Below are 12,185 nucleotides of genomic sequence, written 5' to 3'. Positions count from 1 at the left end.
GCAGTACTAATTATGTGATTGGGTGTAATTATCATTGGATTCTTACTGTCATTGAACCTTACAAAGAGGCTGTCTATTTGCTTGATTCTCTAAGTCATCGCATTCACGACGAAGATTGGAAATATGTGGTGGAAATGTGAGTTCATATTCCTTTTTCTTAAGCATTTAATTTAGTGGTGATTGTTGAATTCTCTTAGCCATCTCATACATCAACTTTGATCAATGTACGTTATATACGTAGGGCGTTGAGATTGTTTAATTCAAATAAGGGAAGAAAAGGAAGAAAAATTGTGCAATGGGATGTAATACAGGCATGTATATATAATTCTATACCGAGCTGATTTTCTTTTATTGGTATATTTTTCATTAATAATTTTACTTTTTTATTATAGGCTCCTAGACAACCAAACGTGAAACAATGTGGTTATTACGTAATGAGATTTATGAAACAGATTACTGAAGAAGTGTCAAATATTGGGAGGGATTCAATACGATCAATAGTATTATGATCTCTCTCTTAAACAATTTGAATATTATATATATTTATTTCATTTTAGGAATTCATTAATGGTTGGTTTTTAATACTATACCTCATGTGAGTGTTTCCAGTTCACGAAAACAGAGTACACTATGGAAGAAATTGATGAGGTGCGCTCAGAGATGGCTGAATGCATACAAGATCATATTTATGATTATGTATATATATGGCTTTCATAATTTTGCGTTTTTAACCATCGGTGTTTGATCATTGGTATATCCAAAAATATAATAGATTGTTGGATGTAGATTTAGATTTATTTTTAATCTATTTATTGGCCCTTTGTTAGTGATGATTGGTGATATTTAATCTAGTAATTTACTGTTCTTTGGTTTTGGTATAAGAATCAGGTTAATATTACTACCTTTTAGCATTGATTAATTGTCCCTTGATTGTGAATCATCAATTTCTCTTGATACAAAAAAACCATGGCAGCAGCTTTTGAAATGCATATAGTACGTGTACTTTTCATGCTTTCTCCATAAATTTATTGAGAGAAGAGCTTATATATGCAATCACTTGCAACCTTTTACGAAAACTGCTCCCTCTTTTAAAATATTTCTAATGTTTTTCCTTTTGATACAACTTAATCTTCTTGCTCAATTTCTTTTCTGGGTGTTTAGATATTTTTACATAATCCTTATATTATTGGTCCTTTGTTAGTGATGATTGGTGATATTTAATCTAGTAATTTACTGTTCTTTGGTTTTGGTATAAGAATCAGGTTAATATTACTACCTTTTAGCATTGATTAATTGTCCCTTGATTGTGAATCATCAATTTCTCTTGATACAAAAAACTATGGCAGCAGCTTTTGATGCATATAGTACGTGTAAATATTACTACCTTTTAGCATTGATTAATTGTCCCTTGATTGTGAATCATCAATTTCTCTTGATACAAAAAACTATGGCAGCAGCTTTTGATGCATATAGTACGTACTTTTCACGCTTTCTCCATAAATTTACTGAGAGAAGAGCTTATATATGCAAGCACTTGCAACCTTTTACGAAAACTGCTCCCTCTTTTAAAATATTTCTAATGTTTTTTCTTTTGATACAACTTAATCTTCTTGCTCTTCTTTCTTTTCTGGGTGTTTAGATAATTTTACATAATCCTTATATTATTGGACTCCAGCTTTAGTTCCATAGTTTTGTTGATATTATAATTAAGTTTCTTACTTTTGCATTTGTCTATTTTATATTGTAGGTCTGTCCAAAGAGAAAAAAGGTTTGGATGGAGAGGGGCTAAAGATGTTAGTGGGGGAATTGCTTTTGGATGCTTTTGTGATGTCTTGTTCCAGAAAGTATTTGACAATGGAAATACAAGGCTTGTAGCACATTAATTTTATCTAAATTGATGTTTTGAACTTAATTTACTCGAAACTAGATAGATTATGATCAATTTGTAAGAATTGTAAGTTGTTTTGATCAACTAATGCACATTTTATGATGTTTTATATATGAAAGCAATTAGTTTTTGTAATTGATTGTTTATTTTGACTAAAATACAATGGTTTTAATTTTGATAAAAAAAACTGGTGGCTAATTAGACTAAACACAACGGGTTTTTTTTTTCTAAAAAAATGTTGTCTATGTTGATCAAAGACAACGGTTTTAAAATGTTGTAAACACACTAAAAGACAACGGTTAAAAAACGTTGTGAAACTGTTGTTTATTACGATCAAAGACAAGGGTGGAAAACTGTTGTAAAACCGATGTCGTTTTTGATATAAGACAACGTTTTATATTCAATAATACATCGCTTAAACACCGTTGTGGTTTAACATATTAGACAACGGTTTTTCACCGTTTTCTAAGACCGTGTTTTTAACAACATAGCCATTAACATCGGTTTTAAACCCCCCTTTAACAAAGGTTTTTCACCCTTGTCTTTTAGCGTTTTTGTTGTAGTAAAGGTTGGAGAAATTGAATACAAGGAGTGTAATCAACCCGAACACTTGCAGGGTTGATTTTGCAGGAATATATCCAAGGGTTTGGCTAAAAAAATGTCAATCCTAAGGATGTAAAACTCTGGTATGAATTTGGGGCTTTGACCTCAGTTTATACAACATCACCAAGCTTCTCGAGATATCACAGTTATCAAAATGGATCCAGGAAGCAGTCCAAGAAACATGGACAAATAATGATCATTTGTCTAGAGGAGATGTGGTAGAGTTATATTTTTTCAGTGCAGCTCCAGAACCAACAGGAAAAGGATCACACAAACCCTTTCATTTAATCAAGCTGAGGAGACAGATATAAATAGTCATAAATTTATCAAGGATCCTAAAACTGAAGAAATACCCTTGGTGTTCACTTTCGGAGAAAATGAAATCTCAACCGGAAGGGATTGTGGTATTTGGGTCTGTCTTACTAAGATGGACAAAGTCAATTTTTCATTCAAATTTTATCAGAATTCAGTGAATGGATCATTCCTGTTAAACACAATGACAGTGAAAACTATGACTTTTGCGGAAGAACTCTTCGAAAAGAAGAGGAACCTTTTGTGGAACAACAAGCTTCCGGAAAGTAAATAAACTCATCGGAAATTTTGTAACATGGCTCATAATGGACGATGGTCAGAAAATATCTTCCTAGAATGTCCAAATCAGAAGGAGCCAGAATTTGGAAAAACCTTTAGACCCCGAATAGATCGGAATGATTTTTTCGTGATAAGAAAAGGTGGACAGCAGGACAGGGACGACTAAAGACACGTTTTCATAGGGGGCCCACTTCAAAAGCAAAATATGCCCCGACAACAATAAATAAGGCATGTGAGGAGATTAAAGCCAAAAAGAAGAGGCAGACATGCGACTCCTTCACAAGTAAAAGATGCCATCAGGAATGTGACTCTTCCACTAGTAAAATATGTCATCAATAATGACATAAAAAATAAAAGACAGCTGTAAGTTTCCCTAAAGTTTCTTGGTGAAATGAGTAGAACTACAACTATAAATATAGGCATTTGAGGAAGCTGAAGATATCGACCATTGTAAGGCCCGAGATTATTTGATTTAATCCGAGATTATTTAATTTTTAATCCAAAATTATTTAATTTGAGAATTTTTAAAGTTTAGATTTAAATTCTAATATTCTTAAATTATTTAGGATTGAAATGGAATTAAAATAAGGGCCGAGAACTGAATTGCAAATAATGAAGATTTGAGGGACTAAAATGCAATTTGGCTTGCATTTATCTTATTTCCTTGCTTAGTCATACATTTGTACGTGTAAGTGGAAGATTTCTTTCAGAATTTCAGAAGCAAAAGCCGAGACTTCAATTTTCTTCTTGAGACTTCATCTTCAAATCATTGTAACTTTTGATTTGGTAGTCCGATTTCAGTTCCGAGCATAGTTGTGGAATCCTCTCTTCGAGAGCTTCAATTTGATGTAAGTATCTCTTTGATTCCTTTTTTTCGAACTATATGTTGGGAAGAATCAGATTTTGAGCATGGTTGTGTGTTCTTGACGTTATGTGTATCGTTATATCGCAACCGAATCGAAGACCGGATATCGTTTATGATTCTTATGACATTTCAACTTAGATTTCGAAATTTTTAGCTACTGATATGGTGATTTATGAAGTATTATTGCTGATATATTATGTTCATGAAGTTGATATGATGGTTCGAAAGGATTTTATATAGTTTCGGTTATCGATTTTTCGTCGCTACGCCGCCGGGTTATGATTTGAAGTTGTTTTGATGTCTTGTGATTGAGATGACTATGTATTGAGCTCATAACTGATATTTTAGCTTGTATATCATCTTATTTCAGATTAGTATTGGAATTGATCGTCTCGACATCGTAGTCTTCGAACCGAGCAAACTTTGATCAAGGTTTTGGAAGTTGATTTGATTGTGAAACTTGAATGAAGTTTGAGTTGTGATTTTGGATAGACTTTGATATTGTGTTCTTGATGTGTTTCAGATTTGATACCTTGAATAATCGGCAAGAACGAGAAAGATATAAGACAACATCGACTTTCAGGAATTTGAAACTCGAGAATGATGCTTCTTGAGTTATTTCGCCAAATCACATATTTGTTTATCATTTTATAATTGATGTTGTCGATCCATCACATGTATTGGATCTTTATTTGATATGAGATGATCTGGTATATGAATTGATTCTTTCCAAGGTTTGATGAACCTTATTTTCGAGTCACACGACTATGATAGATGGATATACATGTCAAGATCGGATACGAATCTTGATGGCAATGACGTTATATGAATCAATTCTGTATATATATGTATGTGTTTGATTACTCTATTCTCGAGATGAAATGTTAGAGTTGATATGATTTACATCAACGCATATATATGTTGATTATACTGAGATTGTATTCTCACCGGAGTTTATCCGGCTGTTGCTATGTTTTGTATGTGTGCATGGCAACAGAGGGGGCAGGAGCTAGTCAGAGACGACATTGATAGTTCTGGAGAGAGAGTTAGAAAGTGTGGACTCGGGTTTTAGCTGAAGTATGATAGTTTGAATAACATCAAACTTGTTAGAAGAATTATGGCTTTAAGTACACTTGTGACACTTTGTGTAACTTGTAGTTTAATGTTTGTTTTAACTATCCGTTTGATGTAATAAATGCATGGATTTAGGCTTGAGACTTATTTTATGTATATATGCATGTTCCAAATTTGTTAAACCATAATTTGATTTGGTTCTTGAATGTTTTTGGATTGGATTTTCAGACCTGACAGCAAAATGGATTCTACAGAATTTTCGAGCAGGGTTGTCCGCTTGATCGATTGAATTGCACCGATCGAGAGAGACCTGTATTTTTGAAACAGAAACTTTGATTATTCTTGCTCGCTCGATCGGTAGAGTTTGACCGATCGAGCGAGGTCAAGTTTTGCTCAAACCCGGGAAATGGATTTTCTTGCTCGATCGATCGGTGGGATTTAACCGATCGAGCGAGGTGCAGTCTTTTAAATAATTTTTTTTTAGTTATTGGTTTGAGTATTCTTTTAAGATTTGATTGTTAATTAATTGTTAATTGCCTAAGATGAGATTAGCAACTCGAGGTCCCCACAACAGGTGGTATCAGAGCTTAAGTTTATCGGACTGAGACTAGATGAGCGGGGTAGATCGAGTACTTCTGATTGATTTATTTACTGATTGCATGCTCGCATGGTATATTCTTTACTGTTGTCAGATTTTGATTATTGCATGAGTATGTGATTAAATGGTAAGAGTATGCCGTATAGTTTTCCAACTTACATGCTATCCGAATATTTGAATTGAGTAGCAACATGCATTGAATAAGTATGAATCAGAACTCGATCTCTTGAAGACGCATGAAAATTCTAATAAGAGGAGGGACTGAGACAGAATTTTGTATATGATATATTGTTGAATTGTGCACTAATCTATTTGATTATCAGATATGCCTCCCCGCCAAGTACCGAATCCTCGACAGACATTGGCGAGCAGACTAATGCTGCACAGACAGTGCCACAGGTACCAATGACAGCACCTGAATTAGGACAAGGTAGTACTTCTATTGATACCATGAGTGCTACTGCAACTCCCATGGAAAAACTGTTGAAACGATTTCAGTACTTCAAACCGCCAACGTTACAAGGAACTGAGAACGCTGTTGATTGTGAGAATTGGTTAGAGGATATCGAGCAGTTATTTAAATACCTTGATTATACAGACGACCGACGAGTCAGACTTGTGATTTATCAACTACATGTCCTTGCAAAGAGTTTGTGGATAGTGACGAAGAGTGCATTTGAAAACCAAGGTACAGTTATCACATGGTCTGTATTTAAAACTACTTTCTATCAACAGTTCTTTCCTGTTTCTTAACGCAAGGACAAGGGAGCAGAATTTGCAAGTTTGCAAAAAGGGCAATTGAATATCGAAGAATATGTTGCAAAGTTCACCAGCCTACTAAAGTTTTCTCCGCATATTGCTGCTAGTGATGAAGCTCAAGCTGATCAGTCTATAAACGGGTTGAATCCAGATGTGTTCACTCTAGTGATGCGGGACGACCAAACAACTTTGCCGATGCTCTTAATCGTGCGAAAGGAGCTGAATAAGGTATAATGAGGAAACGAGGAGTATAGTTTGTGCCACAGCCGGTGAAACAACCGCAAGAGCAGCCACAAATTCCACCACCACCCCGATTTGATGCATTAGGTAGCAGTAGTGGTAAGAAAAAATCTTTAAGGGAAAAGGGAAACCGTTTAAAAGATCAGGAGGTAGCTCTTCTAGTTCAAGTGGATCCAGACAGTCTAGAGCTGGACAGAGATCTGATGTTTACTGTACCAAGTGTGGGGCTCGTCACACTAGTGAGAAATGTCTAGGAGTGTTTTGACATGTCATATTTGCAATCAGACAGGTCATTTTGCACAAGTTGGCCCACATCGTGGTTCTGGAAGTGCATAGGGTATTGGATCGTCTAGACCAATAGCACAGACTGGGAGACAAGGATCCTCTGTGCATTCGTTTCAACCACAACCAGCAGCACAGGGTAGAGTAGGAGGAGGAGATCAGACAATGAATCAACCTCCAAGACAACAAGCTCGAGTGTTTGCACTGACTGAAGAGCAAGCACAAGCTGCACCTGATGATGTGATTGCAGGTAACTGCTCTATTTATAGTTATCCTGCTTATGTGTTAGTTGATACTGGTGCATCACACACATTTATTTCTGAGAAATTTGTTGCATTACATGAATTGCCTGTTGAACCCTTAGTTACTGTAGTGTCTATTTCATCACCTTTGGGAAGAGGTATTATATCAGTGAATTCTGTAAGAAATTGTACATTGCAGTTTGAGGGTCATGAGATTGAAATGGATTGTGTTGTGCTTGGTTTTTTCTGATTTTGATTGTATAATCGGTATCGATATGCTAACCAAGTACAGAGCTACATTTGATTGCTTTAAGAAGATTGTGAGGTTCAGACCAGAGATGGCTGACGAGTGGAAGTTCTATAGTAAGGGTTCACGAGCTAAAATTCCTTTGATATATGTTCTTTCTATGACTGATTTATTGCAGAAAAGGGCGGAAGGATTTCTGATTTACGCAGTTGATGTATTGAAAGCTAGCCCAAAATTGGCTGATTTGCCAGTGATTAGTGAGTTCGATGATGTTTTCCCTGATGAGATTCCGGGATTGCCTCCATTTTGAGAGGTAAACTTCAGTATAGAATTGATGCCAGATACACAACCGATATCGAAAGCACCTTACCATATGGCACAAATTGAATTGAAAGAACTGAAAGAACAAATTGAAGATCTTTTAGCCAAATGATATATTAGACCGAGTGTCTCTCCTTGGGGCGCTCCGGTTTTATTTGTTAGAATGAAAGATGGATCAATGAGATTATGTATTGACTACCGGCAATTGAATAAAGCAACGGTAAAGAATCGATATCCTTTACCTCGTATAGATGACTTATTTGATCAATTGCAAGGTTCGTCAGTATATTCAAAGATTGATTTACGATCTGGCTATCATCAACTGATGGTAAGAGATGAAGATATCCCTAAGACTGCATTTCGAACCAGGTATGGACATTATGAATTCATAGTCATGCCTTTTGGTCTAACGAATGCACCAACAGTATTTATGAGATTGATGAATAGAGTATTTCAAAAAGTATCTAGATGATATCGATGATATTTTGATTTACTTTAAGAATCTGTGTGATCATGCTGAACACCTCAGAACTGTATTAAGGACTTTACGGGAAGAGAAATTGTATGCCAAGTTGTCAAAGTGTGAATTTTGGTTGTAGAATGTCGTTTTTCTTGGCCATATTATTTCAGGAGATGATATTTCAGTTGATCCAAGCAAAGTTGAAGCAGTGATCAGTTGGCAGAGACCGACATTTGTGCCAGAAATTCAAAGTTTTATGGGCTTAGCAGGTTATTACCATCGATTTAGCAAAGATTTTTCGTCTATTACAAAGCCTATTACTCAGCTTACATAGAAGAATGCACCGTTTGTTTGGTCTGAAGCTTGTGAAGTTAGTTTTCTTGAGCTGAAGAAAAGATTAACTACAGCACCAGTTTTGACAATCCCTTCAGGTACTGGTGATTTTTTTGTGTATTGTGATGCTTCTTACCAAGGTTTGGGTTGTGTTTTAATAAAGAAATGATATGTTGTTGCTTATGCTTCTTGACAACTGAAACCACATAAAGTCAGATATCCAATTCATGATCTTGAATTGGCAGCTATTGTCTTTGCATTGAAGATCTTGAGACATTATCTGTACGGTGAGAAGTTCGAAATATTTTCTGATCATAAGAGTTTTAAATATCTGTTTTCACAATCTGAGCTAAACATGAGACAAAGAAGATGGCTTGATTTATTGAAAGACTTCGATGTGAAATCAAATATTATCCTGGGAAGTCAAATGCAGCAGCAGATGCCCTAAGTAGGAAGGTATGTGTAAGACCCGAAAATATTGATTTGAGAAGTTATGGAAATTATAGATTTAATTTCTTAGCCGAAAATATTTAATTTGAGAATTTACGGATTTTGAGAATTAAATTTCGGAATTCTTAAATTAAAAGAATAAAATATACGAATTGAATATTTAAGGAATTTAAGAATTAAATTCCAAGTTTCGAGAATTAATATGATTTAATTTTAAGGTGAAACCCGATCCGAGGTTGATTTGCAAATATTGAAGTTTCGAGGGCTAAAGTGCAAAAGGTCGAGATTATTTAATTTAATCTGAATTTATTTAATTTTAATCCGAGTATATTTAATTTTGGAATATTTAGATTTTTGATTTAAATTCTAATATTCTTAAATTATTTAGGATTGAAATTGAATTAAAAAGAGGGCTGAGGACTGAATTGCAATTAATGAAGACTTGAGGGGTTAAATTGCAAATATGCAATACATATCCGATTTTAATTAGATTATCAGCATGTGCAGGTGTAGAAGTCAGCTTTCCTTCAGAATTTTGAGAGCAGAAGCCAAAGTCTCTTCTTTTCCTTTTGATTTCCGATTTTCAAAACCCCGTAACTTTTGATCCGATCGTCCGATTTTGATTCCGAAAAGAGTTCTGGAATCCTTGCGACGAGGGCTTCGATTTGCTGTAAGTTTCTATTTATTTCGGCATTCTTTGAAGATTGAAATTTGGTAGATATCAGGAATTGAGTTTATATATGTGTTTTTGAGCTTGTATGCATTCCGATACCGAAACCAAATCGACGAAAGGCTATTGTTTGTATTGGTTATGATTTTACATCATGAGTTTGATTATTTGCACTGCTGATATGAGGATATATATGCTGTTATGTTGACTAGAAGTTGCATATGTAGTTAGAATGGTTTCGATATTAAGTGGGTTACCGATTTTCGATCGCTACGCCGTCGATTTATGTTTTTAAGCCGTTTCGATAGCCGATGATTGAGCTGAGATGTTAGTAGAGATGTTGCTGATGTTGTAGCATCTTTATTCTTCATTTTCAGTATTGATAAGAGGTGACAATTCGAGATTTACGACTTTGAACCGAAGAAAGAATTGAAGAAAGTTTGAGGTGAATTGTATTGATGATTTGATGATGTTTGGTCATGATTCTATGAATTTACAACTTGTGTTCAACCTATTACACATTTGATTATGCTAGTACATGATGTATGCAAGTTGATATGTGTAAGGTTAGGTAGTGCAAGATTGATATATTGAGATTCAGTTACCGAGTTTGATACCGTTCAGTTATCGATTTAAGAACTGATTTGATTTCGAGTCTTGTGGATTAAGTGGAGCATGATATGAGTTCATTGTTGATCATTCTCGATTATGATCACTTATTTACAGATTTATAGTGAAGTTAGACGACTCAAGAAATCAACCAATCGAAACGAGAAAGGATGGATCAATGTTGAAGTTGTTCTACCTTGAAGGTTGAATTGAGTCTTGAGCAGATTTTTGTATATGCTTGTTATTGAAGATGAGATGATGAACTTGAGAAAATTAGATTGAATTTCTTGAAGATGTATCCGGATGTGGAGCACTTCAAACTCGAGAACGACAGGTATAAGACAACATCGAGAGTCAGGAACTTGTTACTCAAGGATGATACTTCTTGAGTTGTTCCGAACAAATCACATACTTGTTATTGTAGTTTATATTTGATTGATGTTGTCGATCCATCTCAAGTAGTGGATCTTTGATTTAATATGAGTTGAATATGATATGATATTGATAGAATTGATTATATTGCCAAGATCTGAGGCGATCTTATTTTCAAGTCTGAGACGACTTCGACAGATGGATATCCATGTCAAGATCGGTTACGAATCTTGATGGCATCGATGATATATGAATCAATTACCGAGCGAGATATGCGTCATTTACTCTATTGTTGAGTCGATTATCTTTAGAGTCGATATGAATTTATTTAACGCATTTATATGTTGATTATACTGGGAATTATATTCTCATCGGAGTTTATCCGCCTGTTGTTTTGTTTTTATGTGTGCATTACAACAGGTGGGGCAGAAGCTAGCTAGAGAGAACATGGGTAGCTCGAGAGAGAGTCTAGGCGTGGGACTCGGGTTGTTGTGTAGCAGAATGATGTATGATTTCTTGTTAAGCATGCTAGAAGAATTATGCTTAGTTGTAGTTGAAGAACATATTAGCACTTTGTATAGTTTAGTGTTGTTGTATTTTAAACTACTTTGTTGATGTAAGAAATACATGTAGTGTTGCTTGAGAATTGATACATGTATATATGAATATTTCCAGATTGGATATAGCTTGCTTCAATTTGTTTAGCATGTTTAGAATAAAGTTTGAGAGCACAAAAATCAGCAGCAGATTCAAGCAAATTCTAGCTCGCTCAATCGGTAAGATTTGACCGATCGAGCGAGGCCACCTTTGGCTTGAACCCCAGAGTGGGTAAATTGTTGCTCGCTCGATCGGTGATGTTTAACCGATCAAGCGAGGCTCATTTAAAAAAAAATTGCTCTTGTTTTAGTTTATTCTTCTTTAATTAATTTTTTTATTAATCATTAATTGCCCTAAGATGATATTAGCAACCCGAGGTCTCCACAACAGGTGGTATCAGAGCGTAAGTTTCTCGGACTGAGATAGAAGTTGAGCGGGGTAGATTGAGTCGCATGCATGTATAGTATTGCATGATTATGCATTACTTGATTTGATGATTTTATGAAATGCATGTGAGCATGATCTACTCTTGAAACTAAACTGCCTGATTTACTGATTTGTAAATTTCTAAATTTCTTACTAATTTTGATATAAGATTCCCCGGGTGATGTAAGCACCCAGAATTGAATAGAACAATGTTCTTTGGGTGATGTAAGCACCCCAGACTGAACAGAATCTTATTGTTCAACTGAAAGAGGTATCTCTGATTGAACAGAACAGTATCTCAGAGAATCAGTAGATGCTATACTTATATATCTATCAGTGATAATATGGAAGAGAAGTCAGAAATATCATCCATTAACCCGAAAAGGTCTAGTAGAGGCTATTGCAGGTAGAAGTTGGTTTGGAGAACTTGATCAGTTATTTACATCCTTGAAAGATACAGATGAATGTTGTAACAGATGGACTGTATCAACTTCAAAACCTAGCAACCAGTGGATGAATTGTGACGAAGAAATTCGGATACATCATAGATAGAAATGA

The sequence above is a fragment of the Henckelia pumila genome, chromosome 2, assembly GCF_033568475.1.
Source record: "Henckelia pumila isolate YLH828 chromosome 2, ASM3356847v2, whole genome shotgun sequence".
Taxonomy (NCBI): domain Eukaryota; kingdom Viridiplantae; phylum Streptophyta; class Magnoliopsida; order Lamiales; family Gesneriaceae; genus Henckelia; species Henckelia pumila.
This window is presented reverse-complemented; position numbering follows the sequence as displayed.